The sequence below is a fragment of the Prionailurus bengalensis genome, chromosome B1, assembly GCF_016509475.1.
Source record: "Prionailurus bengalensis isolate Pbe53 chromosome B1, Fcat_Pben_1.1_paternal_pri, whole genome shotgun sequence".
Taxonomy (NCBI): domain Eukaryota; kingdom Metazoa; phylum Chordata; class Mammalia; order Carnivora; family Felidae; genus Prionailurus; species Prionailurus bengalensis.
In genome coordinates, this window is record NC_057344.1 from 88,613,125 (window position 1) to 88,635,296 (window position 22,172).

Here is a 22,172-nt window from a genome sequence, read left to right on the forward strand (position 1 = left end):
TCTAACATATCCCACATTGTTGAACCTGAGGCGTAGGGAGACATTATTTCCCTGGTCACCCAATTAGATGCAAATCGAATTCTTCTCCTTCTATGTCCAGTGTCCGGTGTTTTGGGTTTTGTGTCTTTTTTTTTTCTCCTGACTCAACGACCACATCATTTCTCAGACTGCCTTTTGGTGATTTTGAATATGTAATGAAGAGTGGGAGGCATTCTGGGAAGGAGAGATTAGGTGCATAATGCTGGGGCCATAGTTAGGGAGAAAGTGGAAGTAATTATAACTTAGTGACTTCAGTGGGAGAGGGTTCATAGTGGGGCATACTAAGAGAAACAACTGGAGAAGCAGGTTTAAATTCTAAGTATCATTCCCTAAACACAAGTCTGGAGGCAAAGTGGAGTCATTGTAAATTCTTCAAAAAAACATTTTTCTTTGGAATCAGTAATTTGGCAGCAGGCTTTCCAAATCTTGAGACTGGAGCATCATTGAACAGTGAGGGCTGGAAATGCTATGTGAGTCATAAGCATAGAGGAAATATTTAAATCTATGAACTCTCTGAGGGAGTAAACTTAAAGGGTCATCAGTAAATACAGGGTCCTGGGTAAACAGACATATGGGCTGATAGAAGGGAGAGAAGAAATCAAAAGAGATAGAGTAGGAAAAAAACAACCAGTTGAAAAAAATAGGTTCAGTTTTGTCCAGTAGCAGAATAACAAACGAAGAAACAGTTTCAAGGAGGAAGACGTCTATTAAGTAGGGGGAAAAAAAAAGAATTAAACTGGACCTCTCACGTTGTGAGAAAAATCTTTGTGAGCTTCCAGACTATATCGCCATTAAATGCAACTTTCAATTGTTTCAAAGGGGGAAAATGAGTTAACTTAATCATTTGTTGATTCAACAGATATTTATTGAGCAGCTACAATATGCCAGGCATATTCTGTTGGTGCTTTTCATGTTATTCATGAATAACCCCTTGGAAAAGTCCTTCATTCTTGACTTTTTCCAGCATGTAACTACAAACAGTAGCAAGTGTAAACATTCCCCTCCACGCTACTCAGGAATGCAAGATCTCTTCAGATCATCCAGTGCCCAAAACACTCAGAATGATCTCTGGAGATTTCCATTTCTAGGACTGTATTTTAGCTCCAGTTGAGAAGAACAAAATATTGGAAGATCATTATTAAGTTCTTGTTAGTTAATTGGAAGAGCAATAATTGTAGCTTATAGGCGAAAAGGTATTTATTTTATTTGTACATTTATAGTAAGAATTTCAGAATAAGGGTCTTTGCTGTCTGTCTTCTGTAACTTCTTATTTTGTTTGATAAGGTATGACAGGCTAGGAGGGCAAGTAGCAAGAATATCCTTTGAATCCCTGCAGCAACTTCTATGCAATGGATGCTTCTTAACCTCTAGGTCGGATGCTTCAGACCTCTAGGTCTGAAATTCTCTTGGAAAGTAAAAGAAGACACAGTTTGAGATCATAGCAAAAGAATAATTTAAATATAACTAGGTAATGGGGCTACAGCAAGGACCAAAAGAGACAAGGTTATTTTTAGAGGCTCCTATTTTCTAATATGCAGAGTTTTATAATGAATATGTAAATAAGTTTAGGTCTTCCGAAGTACTGTGAAGAAAAATAAAGAAAATAAACAGAAGTAACTACGGTGTATATATTATGGGTTGGAGCTAGGTGATGGCTCATTATATGTCCTCAAGCAGTGACAGTAAAGCCCGGACTTGAATGAAGTGAGAAAGTGAGCGTGATACGATCTGAACAAAAGAAGTTCCACAGAAAAGAAACACAAGAGCAATGCCCTGATTCGAGGATAACCAGGGAGCATGTTTGAGAAATAAGAGGGTAGAGAGAGAGTTGGTAGAGGAATAGCTGGAGCAGTGGTAAAGCCATCAAATCAATTCAATTAGGGCTTGGTCCTTAAGTGGGATCTTCTTCTAAGGGTGATGGGAAACCACTAGAGGGCTTGGCATTAGAAAGTGATACTATAGATTGTACTTTTAAACCATCAGACAGCTCCTTTGTATGAAGTACATTGAATGAATTGAATTGGAATGGGAGTGAAAGGAGAAGAATCAGTCCAGAGGCTGTTCGAGATGTACAGGAGAAAGGAAATTGGACTAAGACGGTGGCTATGAAGGGCAGAAGTAGTCCAAGTCAAGCTGTGCGATATAATCAGGCATACACTGAGGGTGCGAGCCTTTAACAAAAATTAAGCAGCTATTATTACAAACAGGAGAGTAGTTCTCCTCAGTTCAGTGTGGGGGTGATGGGACCAAAGCAGAAAAAGAGCTATCATCACGTGAACATGCATTAATAGGAGGAAAAAGGGTTATCAAAAAGCAAGCGGAACTTTCTCATTTTAATACTAACCAGGCAAAGACAATAGGACTTCAGATGATATAAAAACAACAGTAGAATCCAGGAGCACCACATCTCTTGGATTTTATGGACCTTAAAAAGAAGGACCTGGGCGCCTGGGTGGCTCATTTGGTGAAGCATCTGACTCTTGATTTCAGCTCAGGTCATGATCTCACGGTTCGTTAGTTCAAGCTCTGCGCTGTCCGTGCAGAGCCCGCTTGGAATTCTCTCTCTCCCTCCTTATCTCTGCCCTGTCCCCACTTGTGCACGCCTGCGTGTGCACGCTCTCTCTATCAAAATTAATAAACTTAAAAAAAAGGACTAGTATTGTGATGTCCTCTTTTTAGTACCTCAAGCAAGCACATTTTAAAACAATTGCAGAATATCATCTCCTATTAGTTTATTTATTTAAGTATACTATTTACCTTTACTACAGGCTTGACCCATCATCTTCATTTTTCTTGTTATTCAATGAAACAAAATATTTACTTTCATTTTTTTTATTCATTGACAAAAACTTATCGACAAATGAAACTTCACGTTTTGGCCCCAAACACTGTGCCATCTTCCAAAGACTAACAACAAACTTCAAAATAATTTTGTGTAATATTAATTTTGAGGTCACTTTAGTCCTTGCGGAATAATTCATAGGTTTGCTTTTGCACCATTTTTTATGTCAAATTAGGGTTGCAGATAAACTACAGGACATCTACTTCAATTTCAATTTCAAACAATGAATCGTTTTTTCAGTATAAATGTGCTCCAAATATTTTACAGGACATACTTGTACTAAAAGTGTATTTGTCATCTGACATTTAAATGTAACCGAATGGTCTATATTTTTATTTGCCAAATCGGTCAACCCTGACCCAAGTCCCTTTGCGAAGTTCCTATGCACGTTATCATTTGTAGTTTATACTGAATCGCCTACTGGTAAGATGTACATATACTGTAATCAAGAATATCTATGTATATTACAATTTCCAGACTCCTAAAAAGAGAGATTCGCCTAACTCCTATACCAACCGATTTCCTTATGAGCATTTTCTGGTTAGTTATAAAGCAAATGCGGTTTATGTACTGAAGCAGAAGCGTCTTCTATTCACATTCCACGAAAGGTGAGGCACTTTTGATGCTGATGCATATATGTATTGATTCATCTGAAACCCTACGTCAAGGGCTTAAAGAAAAAAATCATCCTTAATTATTTTTTAAGGGAATTTATTACCTTCGATAGTTTCAGCAGGTTTATATATGAAATAATCCATTCTCTTTCTTCTTGGATTCTATGCACACATCATATACCTCCTGCCAGGCCTGAAGTGACCAGATACATGTTTTTAGATCATTGAGACAGAGTGAGTTTTCTTCACTTGTGAACTCATGATTGTCCTGCAACTGCCTTGGGTATTGCTTAGATTATTTTGCTTCCTTCCATTAAATGGTAATACAATGGATCAGGTGGAAGTATTTCCAGCTAATGATTAGCAAGAGGATTATGATTTTTACAAAGGAATGTTTCTAATCCAAACCCACTTCTGCATTTTTTTTTGGTCTGATTCTGTTTTCTATGGGTTTTTTTTTTTTGTAATGTTTATTTATTTTTGAGAGAGAGAGACACACAGAGTGCAATTGGGGGCGGGGGGAGAGAGGGAGACACAGAATCCGAAGCAGGCTCCAGGCTTCGAGCTGTCAGGACAAAGATGGACGCGGGGCTCAAACTCCTGAACTGTGAGATCATGACCTGAGCCAAAGTCGGACGCTTCACCAACTGAGCCACCCAGGCACCCCCTGTTTTCTAATTTTAAATGGCATCTTGAATAATCTTCATATGAGGCAATTTTTTTTTTTGTAGGAAAGAAGAAAAACTATCCTTTATACTTTCATCAATCTGAAATAAAGCTAGGCAGTAAGTCAGTCTGGAAGTCTTTGAAAAGAGAGAGAAAGACAGAGTAAGGGAAAGAGAGAGATAACAATTTGCAGAGGCAGTTGTCCTGAGCATGGGGTAGGATGTTGAAGCAGTGGGCATGGGTTTTTGACAGCCACATTTAAATTGTTTATAAGACACTCATTCCAGTAAACATGGGTGTTTCAGATGCAAGAAGAGATTGTGATATTTGAAATCTGAGAAAGAAAAATTTTTAAAAGCTGGGTATACTCAGAGAGTATGTGATAGGACACAAGGCCAAGGCCATTTTGTATCATTTCAGCAGAATGAAAACTGGACAGGTCAAGGCTAGGCATCTTCAACAAGCATTGAATATCTATCTGTAGCACTTTCAAGGTGTGGAAGTCTCAGATGACTCTCATTAAAGAGAACTGTAGGGGAGCCTCGGTGGTTCAGTTGATTGAGCGTCTGACTTCGGCTCAGGTCATGATCTCGCGGTTTGTGAGTTCGAGCCCCATGTCAGGTTCTGTGCTGACAGCTGCTTTGGATTCTGTGTCTCCTCCTCTCTCTGCCCCTCCCCTTCTCATGCTATGTCTCTCTGTCTTGCAATAATAAATAAAACGTTGAGAGAGAGAGAGAGAGAGAGAGAGAGAGAGAGAGAGAGAGAACTGTGGCAGGGGAAAGGCCCAAAATAACAGGAAAGGCCCAAACATAACAAGAGAGTGGTAATATAAATTTCCAATATTCTAATTCAGAAAAGCAATAAGAATGCAAAGGAATTTTGTGCCAAATATAAGCTCTAGAATTTCAACACCAACAAGAAAAATTCATACTTCTAATCCCCCAGAATAAATGAGTTCTGATTTGAAAGGTAAAGATTAGAATTTATAGCTTAATATTGCAGAGAGATTTAATATGTTTATATACTAGCTTTGCCATTTGAGGAATGTTTGATTTTTCAGTTCAGATTTTTCTAAAGAAATAGACAACTGTGAAGAGAGAAAATTTATTATGAGGCAAGGTTATACAGTAGAATGAGCAACTGATTTATATATGTATTGCAAATACATGTTGACTGCCTCCTCTAGACAAGACACAGCCATAGATGTTGATGACGTAACCAGAGTGCTGTGCAAGGTCCTACTTGTTTGCATAGAGTTAGTCCTTGGTCTCAGCGCTAAACAGGTGTGGGGCCAATTAATCAGCTGTGTGACCTTGTGCAAATTACTGGCTTTCAACCTGTTTCTTCCTCTGAACAAAACAACAAACATTTACCTCAGGTGATTTTTTTTTCTTCAAATTTCAAATATCAACACCATACGGGTGTACTTTGATTCAATAAGATTCAGGTTTTTTTGTGATGACTTTGATAAATGTTTACAGCAGTATACCTGCCAACACAAGCATGATTTAGAACATTTGCATCACCCTAAAAGGTTCCCTCATGCCACCTTGCAGTCATCCCTTCCTTGAATGGCTTCCTTGCCCCTGGCAAATTCGGATCTGTTTCTCACCTCTATAGTTTTCTCTTCTAAGATTCCATGAATAGGGGCACCTAGGTGGCTCAGTCGGTTAAGCACCCGACTTTTGCTCAGGTCATGATCTCATGGTTTGTGGGTGCGAGCCCAGCGTCGGGTTCTGCACTGAGGGCTCAGGGCCTGGAACGTGCTTTGGATTCTGTGTCTTCCTCTCTCTCAGCCCCTCCCCCATTCACACTCTCTCTCTCTCTCTCTCTCTCTCTCTCTCTCTCTCTCTCTCTCAAAAATAAACATTAAAAAAAATGAAAAAAAAGATTCTGTGAATAAAAGCAATCAGAAGTTACACAATATTTTGTAACTGGCTTCCTTCACTTAGTAGAATGCTTTTAGAATTTGCCGCTGTTTTGTGTACCAGTATTATTCAATTGTATGGATCCTTAGATGTTGTTTAGATAATTAAATAAAACAAATTTACGTAGATGCTGGTGAGTAGTTCTGGATTTATATAAATGTGTGTGTGGTATTAAATTAGTAAATGATTCTCAGCTTCTAGACATTATTATCTGTTAAAATTTAAGGAATAATATCATATTCAAGAAGTAATATTTTGGGTTAACGCCCAGAGGCTTCAGTTATAAATAAAATGAGAGATCGGGAAATTTAGGCACTAACTGGCAAATGTGAAAACTTCCTTTGATTTCATTAGTGGACATGTTCTTTAGTCCGATTTATCAAGTGACATTGTCTCAATTCTATTTTCACTGGGTATGTGTAGATAATGCCACACTTAGAAATATATGATCTCCAAGGGTCAGTCTTTATTGTTGCAGACATGACAATTTATTTTGTTGCAACTCCAGCAATCAGAGCCTGTTAATGACTTCATAAAACTTGACACACCATTTTTTTTCCTACAGGGAAGAAAATTAGGAGTTTAATTTCAATATAGAAATGGTACTCAGAAAAGTGACCACAGATAAATCTAGAAGCTATTTTCAGAAAGAGGTCTCATTTCCTATTTCTTGTACACCAGAAGTATGTCTCCGAAATTAACTCATTTTTATGTGTCATCAAAATCCAAAGCAATATTCATGTTATGATTTGATTTCTACAATTCCCAAGTTGGAGTCTATTTAATGCCTTGAAGTAGGAAACTAAATTTGACCTATGATGCTTTTCCAATTCAAAAGAGAACGGACACTAGCTCAGACCTTGAAATTTCTATTTGGCTTTTGCGTCTGAGGGCTGGTGATCGGGATTTGCAGTTTGCAACCGCAACTCTTAACGGAATCCAGGATTTATTATTGAGATCAGTAGACTCAGTAGACTGCCTGTAAATGCAACCCTAGGCTTGCTACTTACACTTAAATGTGGCTTAGCTGAAAACAGCTTGATCAGAACTTGTGCAAATGCCACTTTTCAAATGTAAAAAAAGTTCACGCCATCTCATGTTGCATGTATGCCTAAAATATTTTGCCTGTTAGTTTTACTATTACTGTGTTATTGACTATCAGAAGGTGTAAGCCTGGATTTTGATTTAACCCTTTGTATGCTACTGCTTGACGGAAGACTGTCTTAGCGGGTGCCAGCTGCAGCGTTCCGAGTGGCATTCACGCACACGTTGCCCTCTTGCAATGCACACTCCTCGGTGTGAAAAAGGAAAAGAGGATATCAGTAGGCTGAGGACGAGCCGGTATTTATGCCAGGGAATGGAGTCAGCATTCATTTGTATTTCAGTATGGGTCCGTTTCACCTATTTGAAAAGCTACTGTTAACGAGCTGGTGATACAATGCTCAGAACTAGGAATCCTAAGAAGTAAAACCGCCTTTCCCCTTGAACACCAGCAAGAGGAAATGCCAGGGACCTTTCTGTAATTGTTGACACTCTTCTCAGGAACAAAACAGGGGTTGTTGCTGCTGGTGGTAATTTTTCTACACACTCATTCCTTCTTAGAAATTTATTTTTGGCGGCGCCTGGGTGGCTCAGTTGGTTAAGCGTGTGACTTGGGCTCGGGTCGTGATCTCACCGCTCGGCTCGTGGGTTGGAGCCCCAGGTCGGGCTCTGCGCTGACAGCTCAGAGCCTGGAGCCTGCTTCAGATTCTGTGTCTTCCTCTCTCTCTACCCCTCCCCCACCCATTCCCTCTCTCTCTCTCTCTTTCTCTCAAATGAATAAACATTAAAAAAAAATTAATTTTCTTTTTAGCCCAGTTTATGAATGATGGTGGTGAGTTTTGAAGTGTGAACTCCAAAAAGCCATATTTACTATAAAAACAGTGATGGGGACATAAAGATGGAGAGATCTAGATCTCTCTCTAGCAGAAACTATTCCCATAATGCAAAGTTCTTTGGGATGGCTGCCTATGATGCAATTAGCAAAGTAGTCTGTCTTTCTTTCTTTCCATTCCCTAAGGATTCTTCAATGAAAACATATTGTATTTTGCCATTATTCTATTTCTTGCAACAAAACTTTGCATCTTGTTTCCTTCCTCCTGTTTCATGTAGGGTGCATTTTTTAGGAAACTTGCATTTCTGTAACCAGTGGCTTTACAATATATTTAAAATTTTTTTATGTGTATTTATTTTTGAGAGAGAGAGAGAGAGTGAGCAGGGGAGAGGCAGAGAGAGAGGGAGACACAGAATCTGAAGCAGGTTCCAGGCTCTAAACTGTCAGCACAGAGCCCGACGTGGGGCTCGAACTCATGAACTGTGAGTTCATGACCTGAGCTGAAGTCGGATGTTTAACTGACTGAGCCACTCAGGTGCCCCTAAAATATATATATTTTTGTGACTAGATAAAATATATTTTACACTGCAGTTAATATACACATTTCTACTTAAATGTATCAAGTTATATATAGAACTTAAATGAAAGTTAAATGATAATTTTACAAAACTTTATTTACCCTTACCATAAATGATACGCTCTGCTATTTTTTTTTTTTAGTTACTGGTTTAGTTTTTTTAAATTCTCTTCGTGATCTATTGTATTGATCTCAAAACCTACTAATGTTTTGCAAACCACATATTGGAAAACACTGATATAAAAGATATTTGTGTATCCTGCATGGCATAGTAGAATTCATGTATACCTACAAAAAGTTTAGACTTTTCAAATATAGTCTCTCTGTAGCATAAATCTCTGTTAAGAGGAAATTCAAAATTATTAAATTTTGATTAACCTTTGTTATATTGAGGAAATTTTTGCATCTAAACTGTTATTTATTTTTTTAAGTTTATTTATTTATTTTGAGAGAGAGAGAGAGAGAGAGAGCACCAGCATGAAGAGAGGGAGAAAGAGAGAGAGAGAGAGAGAGAGAGAGAGAGAGAGAGAGAGAAAATCCCAAGCAGGTTTTGCACTGTCAGTCCAGAGCCTGATGCAGGACTTGATTTCATGACCACGAGATCGTGACCTGAGCTGAAATCAAGAGTCAGATGCTTAACTGACTGAGCCACTAGGGCGCCCCAACATCTAAACTGTTATTTAAATGTTTGGTGTAGGAATCAGGAGACCTGGCTTGTAGTTTTGACCTTCTAGTTTTGACCCTCCCGCTAACTAGTGATATGTCCTTGGCACTCATTTCACCTATAATAGCCTTAAGAATCAAGAATTATGTCTCTCTCTGTGTATATAAGTATAATATATATGCATATATATGTGTGTATCTGTATCGTTTTGATTTTTTTTAACCAGGTGCTTATGATATTTCTATAAGACTATAAAGAAAAAGGAATAAATTTAACTGAGTTACTTCTAAATTTATGTTTAGGTTTAAAAAACCAAGTTATAACCACGTAGTTATTTTTCTAGTAGAAGTAACAGAATCGACCAGTTCCTTGGGCCTCTTCTTGCTGGGTTCTCCTGAGAGATTTGGGCACATCTTTTTTAAGACAACCAATCAGAGCTACTTTCTAGGGCAGGTGATGGTTAGGAAAAGTACAGGCTTTTTTAAAGAATCAGACACAAAAATCTCTGATCGGTGTCTAGCCAGTAGCTCCTAACTCTATTTCTTAATTTCTCCCTCTTTGCAAGAAAGAGACCCTGGCTTCTATTTCTTTTTTTTTTTTTTTAATTTTTTTTTTCAACGTTTATTTATTTTTGGGACAGAGAGAGACAGAGCATGAACGGGGGAGGGGCAGAGAGAGAGGGAGACATAGAATCGGAAACAGGCTCCAGGCTCTGCCCAGAGCCTGACGCGGGGCTCGAACTCGCCGACCGCGAGATCGTGACCTGGCTGAAGCCGGACGCTTAACTGACTGCGCCACCCAGGCGCCCCAGCTGGCTTCTATTTCTTAAGCGAGGTCTAAGACTACTCTACGTGAACAGGGAAACCTGAACTATTCACCACGTCGTTTTCCTCCACTGTATTAATTTTTCAGGAACAAGTTTGGCCAAGAGACACTAACATGTGCTGCACCTTTCCTAATAATTCAAACACACTGGTAAAATCCAATTGTATGTTCGTTCACCAAGGGTGATACTTAATTAAATGTGATGTAAAGCTACATAAACACAAACGTTGCTTCGTCTGTAATTGCAAATTCTTCACTTAGCATTTTGTACCCAGAAGTGTTGATGTCAAGCTTTCAGATTTTCTGATGAGTTACACTTTAAACATGATAAATAAGATGTCTTTATTAAATGTGTTGATCCCTATTCAAGACATAATCTATTGTTTGACCATCACAGTACACACGTACTGCACATACACAAACTTCATGTATCTGTGCTGAATTTAAACCAGCTTTAGACATCAAAGATTGGCATTATACTGATGTGAATTGAACTATAGGGCTAAAGAATAGCCTTTTGTGGGGGGAAATGAAGCTTAAAAGAAATAGCTAAGTGGTTATGCTTCACCCTGTCAGGCAACAGATTTCATATTCAGTACCACAAGATGGTCTTTCTCTGTACAGCTTTCATTTCATGTGTTTATTGTGTCGAGGTAGCCTGTCTCAATGCAGGCTAGTTAAGTCCTTGGGAACTGTAAGATTCTTAATATACACACTCATACCTCTCTGTCTGCAAGGGAAGATAAACTAAAATCTAACTGAAGATGTATGTTGAATATTTGTTTATGTAAACATTTTGTTTGAGGGTAGAGTTTTGGAATATTGTCTTCATGGTATTATTTGCGTAATAGTAGGAGAGAAGTCAGGCACCTATGTGTTGGGATTTCAGGGGTCTCAGGAGAGGAAGGAATGTTTCTCTCTCTACCCCACTCTAAAAAGTATTTCTGGTAGTCCAAAGGTAGAATCTTCCAGTTATAAAATAACTAAGTGTTGGACATACAATGTCCAGCATGGTGATTATGGTTAATAAAACTGTATTGTATATTGGAAAGTTCTAAAGAGAGTAATTCTTTTTTTTTATTTTTTTTTTTAAATAAAGGAGTAAATCTTAAAAGTTCTCATCAAAAGAAAAAAAATATGTGTAACTATGTGTAGTGATATATGTTAACTGGACTTATTTTGGTTATCATTTTGCAATATATACAAATAGTGAATCATTAAATTGCACACCTGAAGCCAATATATGTTAATTATACCTCAAATAAGTAAGTAAATAAATAAGTACTTGTAATCACTTGTAAATGTTCTATATACCACATTAAGTCATGCATGTTTACTTGTAAAACTGTAAAACTGATTATGAAAAAGAATGACTAAAGAATGCACAATATGTACTCAGCACTAAACTGGCTTTCTGGCCACAGATACATCTAAAACTTAAAATTGATTTTAGTTATAAATAGTCACCCTGAGAGGTGATTCTGTCAGAAGTGAAGGGCAATGTGGGAAGTGAGAAGTTGTGATAAGAATTCTAGAAGTTTCCAACTTTATTTAAATATATTCCAGAATCTGCCACACTACTTTATCTTTGCCAAAGATTTCTTTCAGATGAGAAAGGTATACACAAAATATAATAACATCTGAGACTCCACAGGTCCAATGTAAAGTTAGGGAAAGTATCGATAGGGATTAAAACCTTCAAATATTAAACAATGTTAATTGCATGGTTTTGCTTATGACTATCAATTATAATAACATAACAGCAATCAATTATCAAACTCACAAAATGTGAATTAGATCACTTTTATGTATCAGTAAGTGTATATTGTTGTGTATCAGGATCATTAGAGAAAAGAGAAACCATGCTAGGTAATTCAAGGAGAAAAAGATTTAAAACAAGGGTTTGGGAGTTAGGAAAATAATTGAAAGGTTTAAGAGAGTGACAATTGAGTTGTAGGTAGAATGTCACTAGTTTTCAGTTTTGCTGCCTCGGGTCTTGTCCTGAGAGTTGAAAATGTGTTGCTCCCACGGTAAGTTAGAAAATTGTAAGAAACAGGTGTCAATGACTTAACTAACCAGTAGCCTCAAGGCTAGGGATTGACCGAGGAAATGTAGTCCAGCTGGCCACAACAAAACTTCCCATCTGCCAAAGCCCATGTGCCCACTGCCCTCTCCAGCTAGAACAAATGCCATAAGGTGGCAGTATGGTTGGCATGTTTGTGCTTGATTGTGTGTGTGTGTGTGTGTGTGTGTGTGTGTGTGTGTACATATATACATATAAACTATGTTTAGAATTATGCTAGAAGAAAATTCACTTAAACATCAGTAGTGTCTCATCTATTGATAGTAAATAAGATTTTGGTCTTCAATATATGTTGATTGCTTTTTAAAATAAAAAAATAGATGAGAAATTCCATTTCTACTAATATATTCCTACTACTGCATAATAAATTACCACACACTGAATGGATTAAAACAACCTATTTCTTATCTTGGAATTTTCATGAGTCAGGAGTCTGAGCACTCTTTACTGGGTCCTCTATTTAGGGTCTTATAAGACTATAATCCAGGTGTCACCAGGGTTGGGGTCTCATCTGGAGGCTTGACTAGGGAAGAAGCTATTTCCTAGCTCATCAGATTGTTGGAAGAACTAATTTTCTTGCAGATGTAAAACTCACGGAGGATTGCTTCTTCAAGTCTTCTCCAAATGCAGGGAAAACTTAATCCTTCCCTCTCTTTTTGTTAAGTTTATTTATTTATTTTAAGAGAGAGGGCATAGGGGAGGGGCAGAGAGAGTGAGAGAGAAAATCCTAAGCAGGCTCCACACTGTCAGCACAGAGCCTGATGTGGGGATCAGACTCATGAACCAGGAGATCATTATGTTGAGCCGAGATCAAGAATCAGACACTTAACTGAATGGCCACCAAGGCGCCCCTAATCCTTCTCTTCAATGGCTTACCTGTTTAGGTCAGACCTACCCAGGATAATCCATCTTTTTATTAACTCAGTCAACTGATTAGAGTCCTTAGGTATATCTTTCCTTAACTAGCATTTACCATATAAATTAACATAATCTTGGGAATGATATCCTATCATCTTCATGGGTCCTGCTCACATTCAAAGAGAGATTACACAAGGGTTTAGGTCACTGTAGATTATTTAGATTTTTGCCTGCCATAATTGTTAAAAGAGAGAGTGTACTGGAAATTTTCTGTCTCATACTGTGGGGCACAACCTTTCTCAGGTGTTCATGAGCTATCTCTCTTCAAGTATTAAGATAGATTTCTGAAATAGGAAGTGAGGGGTCCCCAGAAATACTACTTTTGTCAAAGCAGAGTGATGTTTTGAATTGGTATGATTTAATCCTAGAATCTTAGATTACATCATTGCAGAACAGGAAGTTCCTGTAGAATGCATGTTGACATCCCTTATCATTTTAAAAATGAAATAAACAGAACCAGAATATGGGTTGTATATTGTCATAACTAATTGTCAGTGCAGCCATGGATCAGAGCCTGGGTTTCTTGACCTTCTAGCCCAGTAGTATTTTTCATAATACCACCCTATTCTGGCCATGAGATTTTTACGGGAAATTTATTTATTAGAATTATGCTGTTTTCCAATTTCAATATAGAAAGATATGAGAGTCCAGTCTTGTGCCCAATTTATTGTTTTAACTTTATATATTTCCAACTGAGGCCTTGCGATTATTCTGTTTATGTTACACCCAAGCACCCAAGCAATGAGTATTTAGAGCATAGTGATACAAAGAAATGCTATATGAAAACACAGATGCACGAATTACCAATTCTTCCTCTTATTATCTCCATGGCATGCTGTCTCCTTTATATTTTTATCCAATGTCAATCTCTTATTTAAAATGAAAACATTCTTCCAATTCTTTCAATCTCACTTTCTCCCAAAATTGATCACCATCTTTGTTGTTACTGTCTATACACCCTCAGCAGATTGTAGGATACGTGATGACAGGAATTTGAGTGTGTTGTGTCCACTGTTACATCTTTGGTAACTACCACTGTAATTGGCACAGAGTAAGTGTTCAACAAATACGTGTGAAGTGAAAAAAATGAAAGAAAAGAAAAGAAAGAAAAAGCAAAGAAAAAAAAAAAAGAAAGATTGACTTGTAAGAGATCAGGCTCATCCCGGCAAACAGCAAGGCCAAGAAAAATACAAGGAAAATGTGAACCCATTCTGGGTAAAACTAGGAAGTTTTTATTATAAAAATGCTAGAAAAGTTTAAGTGGTAACAATGTTTGAGTGACTTAAGATTTTAGATTCATTGTGGTCAATAACGAAGCTAACACAGTCGCTGATCTGTCTTGATGAACAGTTTGGGATTCCAAGGAGTCAGGCCCTGATCAAACAAGTAACCTTTAGTTCTGCTGTCCAGGTCCTAGTAAAGGTCTAGCAGAGAGAAATCACTATTATAGGTTGATATTTTAATGAGACATATTAGCCACTTACTCCTCAAGTATTTTATAACTGTCCAGAAAGTTGCATCAGCATTTATGATGCCCACAATTCCCTTCCTTTCATGAAATCCAGGCTGAGAGATTTCCTTTTCTGAAAGTCAATGTAAGAGGTAGCCCTATAGGTTCTATGTAGTTCTTTGAGAAACTGACATAGAATCCTGTGCATCACGCAGTGCCTCCTCAATACTAACTTTTCTTTGATTTTAGTAATTCACAATCAGCAAACACACACACACACACACACACACACACACACATACTTTATATAATTTGGTAATTCACAAACAGCACACATACATGCGCACACACTTTCTGCAATTTAGTAATTCACAAACAGCACACACATGTACACACACACATACATGCACACACACGTTCTATGGGAGAAATGATACATTTTACTCCTCATAATAATGAGCTATATGAGAAATAGCAACTTTTCCTCTTTGCTTTGGCTGCCAGGATATTTTAGAACTCTTGTTATCTTCTTAGGGGGCCTACTTTCCCTGGTTGGCCTGGGATTCTCGGGTTTCTCAGGACTTGGGCCTTTTGGTACTAAAATTGGACAGGTTTTGGCTAACTAGGATGGTTGGCCACCCTACTTTTGATTATAAAAGGAATATATGCTTGCTTTTGAAACTTGAAAAATTATAAATTTATAAAAACTATTTATCCAAAAATATATTTTATTCACAAATTTAGAACTTATGAAATCCAGAAAAAATGAGTTGTAGGCACACAACCTAAGTGGGAAACTTTAATGGACTTGTTGGATTAAGGAACCAGGACGGAGGGTAAGACAGAGAGTAACTAAAGGAAAGCGTTTGAAAATCAGTGATGTGGAGGGGCAGCTAAGGAACAGATGGTCCCTCTACGTGCCATGTCAACAGAAACAGGAGACATGTTGTAAGTGGTTAGGGAGAAAAGAAATAGAGAAAAAAGGAGGGGAAGCTTCTATTTTCATGATTGGCTAAAGCTCATTTATTTCTTTTAATAATAATTTTCTTATCAAATGTTTGCTCCTCGATAATTTCTTTACTGATTTTCACAGGTTTTTTTTCTTAACTGAAATTTCCTACCTTTCGATAATTTTAAAAGTTAATGGATTAGGTAGGCGCCAACTAAGGAGAAACTATGCACACTAAGCAGTCTAAGAAATTTGGGCCAAATATTGTCACCGTAAAGTGACAAAGCTCCGAGTAGAGATGCTTTGGTTGGAAATGATGCAGAAAGAATTCCAGCCACTGCCACATATTGCAAAGCACTCCCTTGTGCCACTGCATCACCACTCTCTCAGCCTATACGGAACCAACATATTGTTTTTCTGTCCAAGTAATTTTCAGTAACACCCACAGAATCCCCAGCAGTGATTGCCTCTAACACAACACCTGGCAAAAATTCAACTTAATGTGAGCAAAATAGCACCACAGACTTCATGCCCCTGAAGAGAAACCTTCCTCCACATTCCGAAAAAGGCGAAAGGAAATTTAAAACAAAAGCCCACGGTTAGGAAATTAAGAAGTCTTCAGCCACGAATTCCGAGACAAAAAAGATAAACAAAACATGCATATTTTATAACCTGGTTCCAGCCTCACTAAGGAAAACAAAATTACACAAGTCTCCCCAGAGAGCATCCGTGTGATAGACGCAGTTTAATTATTAAACCCAAGTCTTTTCCAAGGAGCTAGTTCCATGGGATTCAAGATACATTCAAGGGCTCTTTCCTATGTTTCAGAGAAGGTGCCGGTTCCTTTCAGTTACATTCTTTTTTCTGTCAGAGAAATCCACCAAAAGCAGATGATTTGTAATTTTTTAAATTCACTTCGTATTACATTTTATACTCTACAAGTTTATTAGGAGACAAAGTTCACCACTCAATGCATGTGTCATTTTAGACAAAGCAGAGACAGAAGAGAAAGGAAACTGAAAGCTGCCAGGACATTTGTACTATTTTGCTCAGATTTTTAATTCAATAAATTGCTCTGTCACATGGAAAATTGGTCACCGACACATAGATTTTTCATGCACAAGACTTGATGCCCACAAATCCCATTACTGAATAATAGAATCTAGGAGGCCTCCTTTGAAAATGTGCCCCCTATGGTTTGAGCTGAAGTTTGTCATGCGTGTCTATGAATGAATAGCCCCACTGTTGGCCCCAACTCCGTGAGCTGACAGCTCAGCCTTGGTTCTGATATAATGTTTTTTGTTTTGTTGTGTTTTGTTTTTAGGTAGGGTCCTTAATCACATTAGAAGCTATTTCAATCCCCTGACCAATCAGATAGCTTGCTCTTGGTGGGGCCATTCTTCCTGGGCCCCACCACTTTAGGAGTAATGGATTTCTATGACACTGGTGATGTGACATTATCCTCTCCACATAGTCCCTTTTTGTCTGACAGTTGATGCTGTTGTTCCGTACCACACAGAAGTCCAGAACGCACAGGACACGTTCAAACGGTTGGGAAAAAGAAAATGTTTTCTCTGCACATTTTTATTCAAGATACTGTTTTATTTCTTTTGTGTTCTGTGAAGGTAGCTCTCAGTCTCAACCCCCTCATCTGTTTCTTTGGATGGGGGGAGGGGAGGAAGAATTCTACATTTTACAAATGTATGATCTGTGACCATATCACGCTCAAGTTTCATGTCCAGTTCTGGGTATTAGGAAAGCAGAGTGGTTAAAAAAAATAACCTAGGTCATTGGTGGATCCTGGTTTTAGAACCTGGATAGTCCTGTCATTATGCGTGTGACTTTTGGAAGGCCACTCGAACTCTCTAAATAGTTACCCATCTGTGAAATGCAAATAGTAATAAATATCTCCATTGCAGCATGTTTTGTGGCGTGAAGGAAGCAATGCACTATGAGTTAGTAGTGTACCTGTCAAATAATAACTGGTGCTTAAATATTTATCATTATTATTATGAGAACACATTAGAAAAGTAATTTATTTTCTTTACTCATCTATAAAATTAAGATGATAATTCACAACTTTAATATATATATTCTATGATAAAATTGTACATTTTAATATTTTTAATGTTTATTTATTTTTGAGAGAGAAAGAGACAGAGCTTGAGCGGGGGAGGGGCAGAGAGAGAGGGAGACATAGAATCCGAAGCAGGCTCCAGGCTCTGAGCTGTCAGCACAGAGCCCGATGCGGGGCTCAAACTTATGAGCCGTGAGATCATGACCTGAGCTGAAGTCGGACACCTAACCTACTGAGCCACCAGGCTCCCCTAAAATTGTACATTTGGAAAAGAAAGCCACGCACAAAAATCATACAAAGAAGATGTAGAATACCACATTAATAAAAATATTTTAATTACAGCAAATCTAAGAGCATCTGCTATGAATTCTCCTGAAGTCTCATAATAACCAATGCTTAAAAAAAAATGTTCATGAAGCAAACTACTTAATGACATTTTCTAGAGAGACCTAGTTCAGCATTTACCCCAGACACACATGGATATGTACTGAGAGGCCCATCATAAGACTAACAGATTGATAAGATAAGGAAGCAATTCCTTCCTATAACTTTCCAAGGGAGCGCAAACTGTCCCCATCAGGAATTAAATAGAATTCTTAGAAGCACAGGAAAACACCTGCAAAGATTCTATCACATGAAACAGTATTCTCATTGTTCTCTGACCATGTTTAAAAAAAAAATCACACCTTTTCCAAGGGGTTCTGACACCACATATGAAAATAATTGGTACTGCTCACCAATTCTGACAGGTTAGACCCATGGTAGCTTTTGACACAGGGTAATGAGGTTACCTTAGATACAACTTTAACAATAGCAGCAGTGTTTTCAGAGTTTATGTCCATATCCTCTGAAGTTGTACCAAAGAAGCCCACAGAAATTTCGAGGCCGCTGATGTTTAAAAACGTAAGGTGATATGAATTATTGTCTATCAAAGAGAGACCCAGTCAACCTCTTTCTGGCCCATTCTGACAGGCAGGTTAGAAACTACCTAGGACTAAGGTGGGTAGGGATGGTTATGCGGTACATACACAGGTTTGCCGTATAAGATACGGGACAGTCAGACAAAAATACCCATCTTTATTCTACAGCTCTATTATTTGAAAAAAAAAAAAAAAGCCACCACTCCATTCCCACCACACACACAATACACAGTATTTTTTTTTTCTTTTTTTCTTTTTCTTCCTATTCCAGGAAGAACTTTGAGCCAACCAGTTTGTGTGAACAGGGCCTGGGTAAATTCTTTCGGAAGCCTTATTAGCAGAGATACCCAGAGGGCCCAAAGCCCCGGCCAGATGAAAACATGGTTGTTTACATTCACTATCTCTACTAACTCTGGCTCTTGCTTGTTATCTTTCTCCCAAAGAGAGGAAAGTGCAAGTAGGAAGATTGCCAGGTTTGGTCCTTGGGCAATAACATTTGGAAATTGAAAACCAACTATATATTATATATATATATATATGTATATATATATATATATATATATATATATATATATATATAGTTGTTAGGGTAGTTGTTAGGATGAGTTGAGTGAGAGATATAAAACAGGTGGGAAGGAGTAAGAAGACCTCAGAGAAGAGGGAAATAAGGAGTGAAAGGGGAAAGGAGCACTTAATGTTTTGAACAATTCTGGAACCAGCAAAATGACCTTAATTAGGTGGATCCATGTGTGATTTGGAGAGGTTCATCTCCGACTTTCTCATATAATGGGATTCTTTGGAATCACTTAAGATGATAGACAGGAGACCATTTCATAAAATTTCAAGCGCAACATGAACGTGAAATTGTAGTTGTAAGTTATTATAGCTATTTTACCAAATGAAATGTGTAGGGACACTGATGAGGTTTAAATTAATAGAATATTAATTACTCTCTAGTTCAATCATTTCAAACTTCTTTTCTCATGCAAACAAAAGGAAAGGGTCGTGTCTGAGAGGTAGCGGTGGGAAAATCCACCGCCCGTCAAATACCTCTTAGTCTTTTAGATACATAGCAGCTGATTTAGTAACTCTTTACCTCCTGTAAATGACATAGCCACGGTTGCCTGAAGATTCCTCAAACTCCTGACAATTCAGTTTTTTTTTTTTTCAAAGGGGTTATAAGACCCAACAGGCTGTACTCACCCAGCTGATAAATTCTACAACTTCCTGGCCTGGAGTCAGTCCATTCGTCAGAGTCGTTCCCCTTTGGTTGGAGATTACGCTGGTTACGCAGTGAATTGCATTAATGACCCCACTGCTTCACGTGTTCCGGTACACCTGCCTCTTGCCACATAACCTTGTAGTTCCTCTTTCTAGACGGATATAGCATATTTCATTTCCTCTGACTTTGGACTTGGCCCTGTAACTTGCTTTGGCAAATAGAGTAGGGCAGAAATGATGGTGTGCCAATGCTGTATCTATGCCTCAGAGGCCCTGCAAAGTTGCAAGTTGCTATTCTAATCCTCTGCCCTTGCCGCGAGAATTTGCCTTAGATATCCAGCTCATCAAAGGAAGATAAGAGACATGTGGAGAAGAGCTGCCACAGATGACCCCAGTTTAGGTTAACCATCCCTGAGACGTGCCACAGATGCATGAACTAAGAGGTGTACTCTAAGAATTTGTGGTTTTATGTTATGCAAGATGATTGAAGCAATTGTTAACGATACACTGGCCCTCCAAAATTAATCACTTCTGGAACCATGGGAATGAGGGCAGGTCTTTCAGGCCTCCTTCCCCTTACTCTCTCTCTTTTTTGTCTCTCTATTCTCTCCATACTGGATCAACATAGTCACTGCCCTAAACAATATGCAGATTCCCTTTTTCTAGCCATGGTTAAAAGAAAAAAAATGTTTTTTTGAAATAATAGTGAAAAAAATACAATGTCCACATAAAAAGAGTGGAAAACTCATGTATGGGAATGTTCAGCTCTCTATTGTATAACCCTTACACCAACGTACTTAGAGGTTTAAATCCAGTGTTGAAGATTTTCCAAACGTATAGCCATGAAAACAAAAGAAAACAGAGACTTAAGACTTGCCATTGCATCAGCAACACCTCTTGGGATGACTCAAATTAGAGTGGGTTATGAGTGGCCAGACTGCATTCTTGGATGGCCCTGGAGGTGTCTTTGTATCTCAGCGGAACCAGGTCACTGAAGCTAAATACCAACTAACTGTGTAGGCTTGGGAAGCGAAGTCAGTTTTCCAAGCATCTCTGTCTTCCTTTGCCAAAATGTGGATGGATAATGTCTATTTTCTCAGCTAATTAAGAAGGATAAGTGAGAAAAACATATTTGAAATATTTGGCAAGTTTATAGGCAGCCTCCTTTCTTTCTTCTAACCAAAGATATATGCCCAACAGCAACCTGATTGTAACCTCCTTATTTTTGTTTAAATAAGTGACATCCTATTTCATGGTCATTACTACTACTAAACAGTGCAACTTTTCATAAATAATAAAGCACTCATTATTATGTCAGCTGGAACTGTGTGAAACTCAGCTGCAGGAGCCCAGGGCACATACAATTTTTTGGCCCCTATTCTACATGGCCATGCTCAAAGGATAAACCCCTTGTGTATTACTTTGATTTGGGGTTCAAACCAACCTGAAAATTCAAAACAACACTCAGAGAAGGCTCTTGAGTTTGTTTATTCTAGTGGTGAATTTATCTCCTGTACTCCTCCCCTAACTCCATAAGGGGTGGCTGAGAAGTTGATAGTGCTTTTTTAATCAGCATCTCTTGAAAAGTTCATGATCCTCAAACAGCCTTTCAACCCAGAGGCAGACTTTTCTTCCCACAAAAGTCCAAATTGGCAAGATCATCTTCAAGGCTCGCTGCAGGCAAACAAAAGTTATATTAACTTGATTGTATAAAAGATTAATAAATGTTACAGTATTTTAAAAAGACATAAATGTGACGTTGTCTGTTCTGGTGGTTTAACGTTATAGTAAAAGAAATGGGTTACTTTTTTCCCCCCTTAGAGCCTTTCCTAATAAGCTAAAAAAACATGAATAACTGTATTTCATGATTTTCTCTGCTACTTAATCCCTCCTCAAATACTTTAAGACACTAAAGAATTTTTGAAAGATTAACCTTTGGAAAAAGTTGTCATTTTAAAAAGAATAAACAGGGGCGCCTGGGTGGCGCAGTCGGTTAAGCGTCCGACTTCAGCCAGGTCACGATCTCACGGTCGGTGAGTTCGAGCCCCGCGTCGGGCTCTGGGCTGATGGCTCAGAGCCTGGAGCCTGTTTCCGATTCTGTGTCTCCCTCTCTCTCTGCCCCTCCCCCGTTCATGCTCTGTCTCTCTCTGTCCCAAAAATAAATAAACGTTGAAAAAAAATTTTTTTTATAAAAAAAAAAAGAATAAACAAAAAGAAAAGAAAAAGTGAAATTTCCCAGAGAAGCACCTTCTAATTTACATAAATGGGTATACAGGTCATATGGAAAATTAAACACCAAAATCTAAATTTTCAAGGCAAGAGAATTTATGCACACAATCCTATTATGAGCTAATGGGATTTGTGGGGATCCCCAGTGACCTCTTTAGAAAATTTACCCCCTGCTGTTCAAGATGAATATATCATACAAACTAAGCCCAAATACACAGTCCTACTGTTGGCTTTATCCCCAGTCTGTCAAGTGATCCCTCTATGATTTCTAAAAGATGCTGGCAACCATATCAGTTT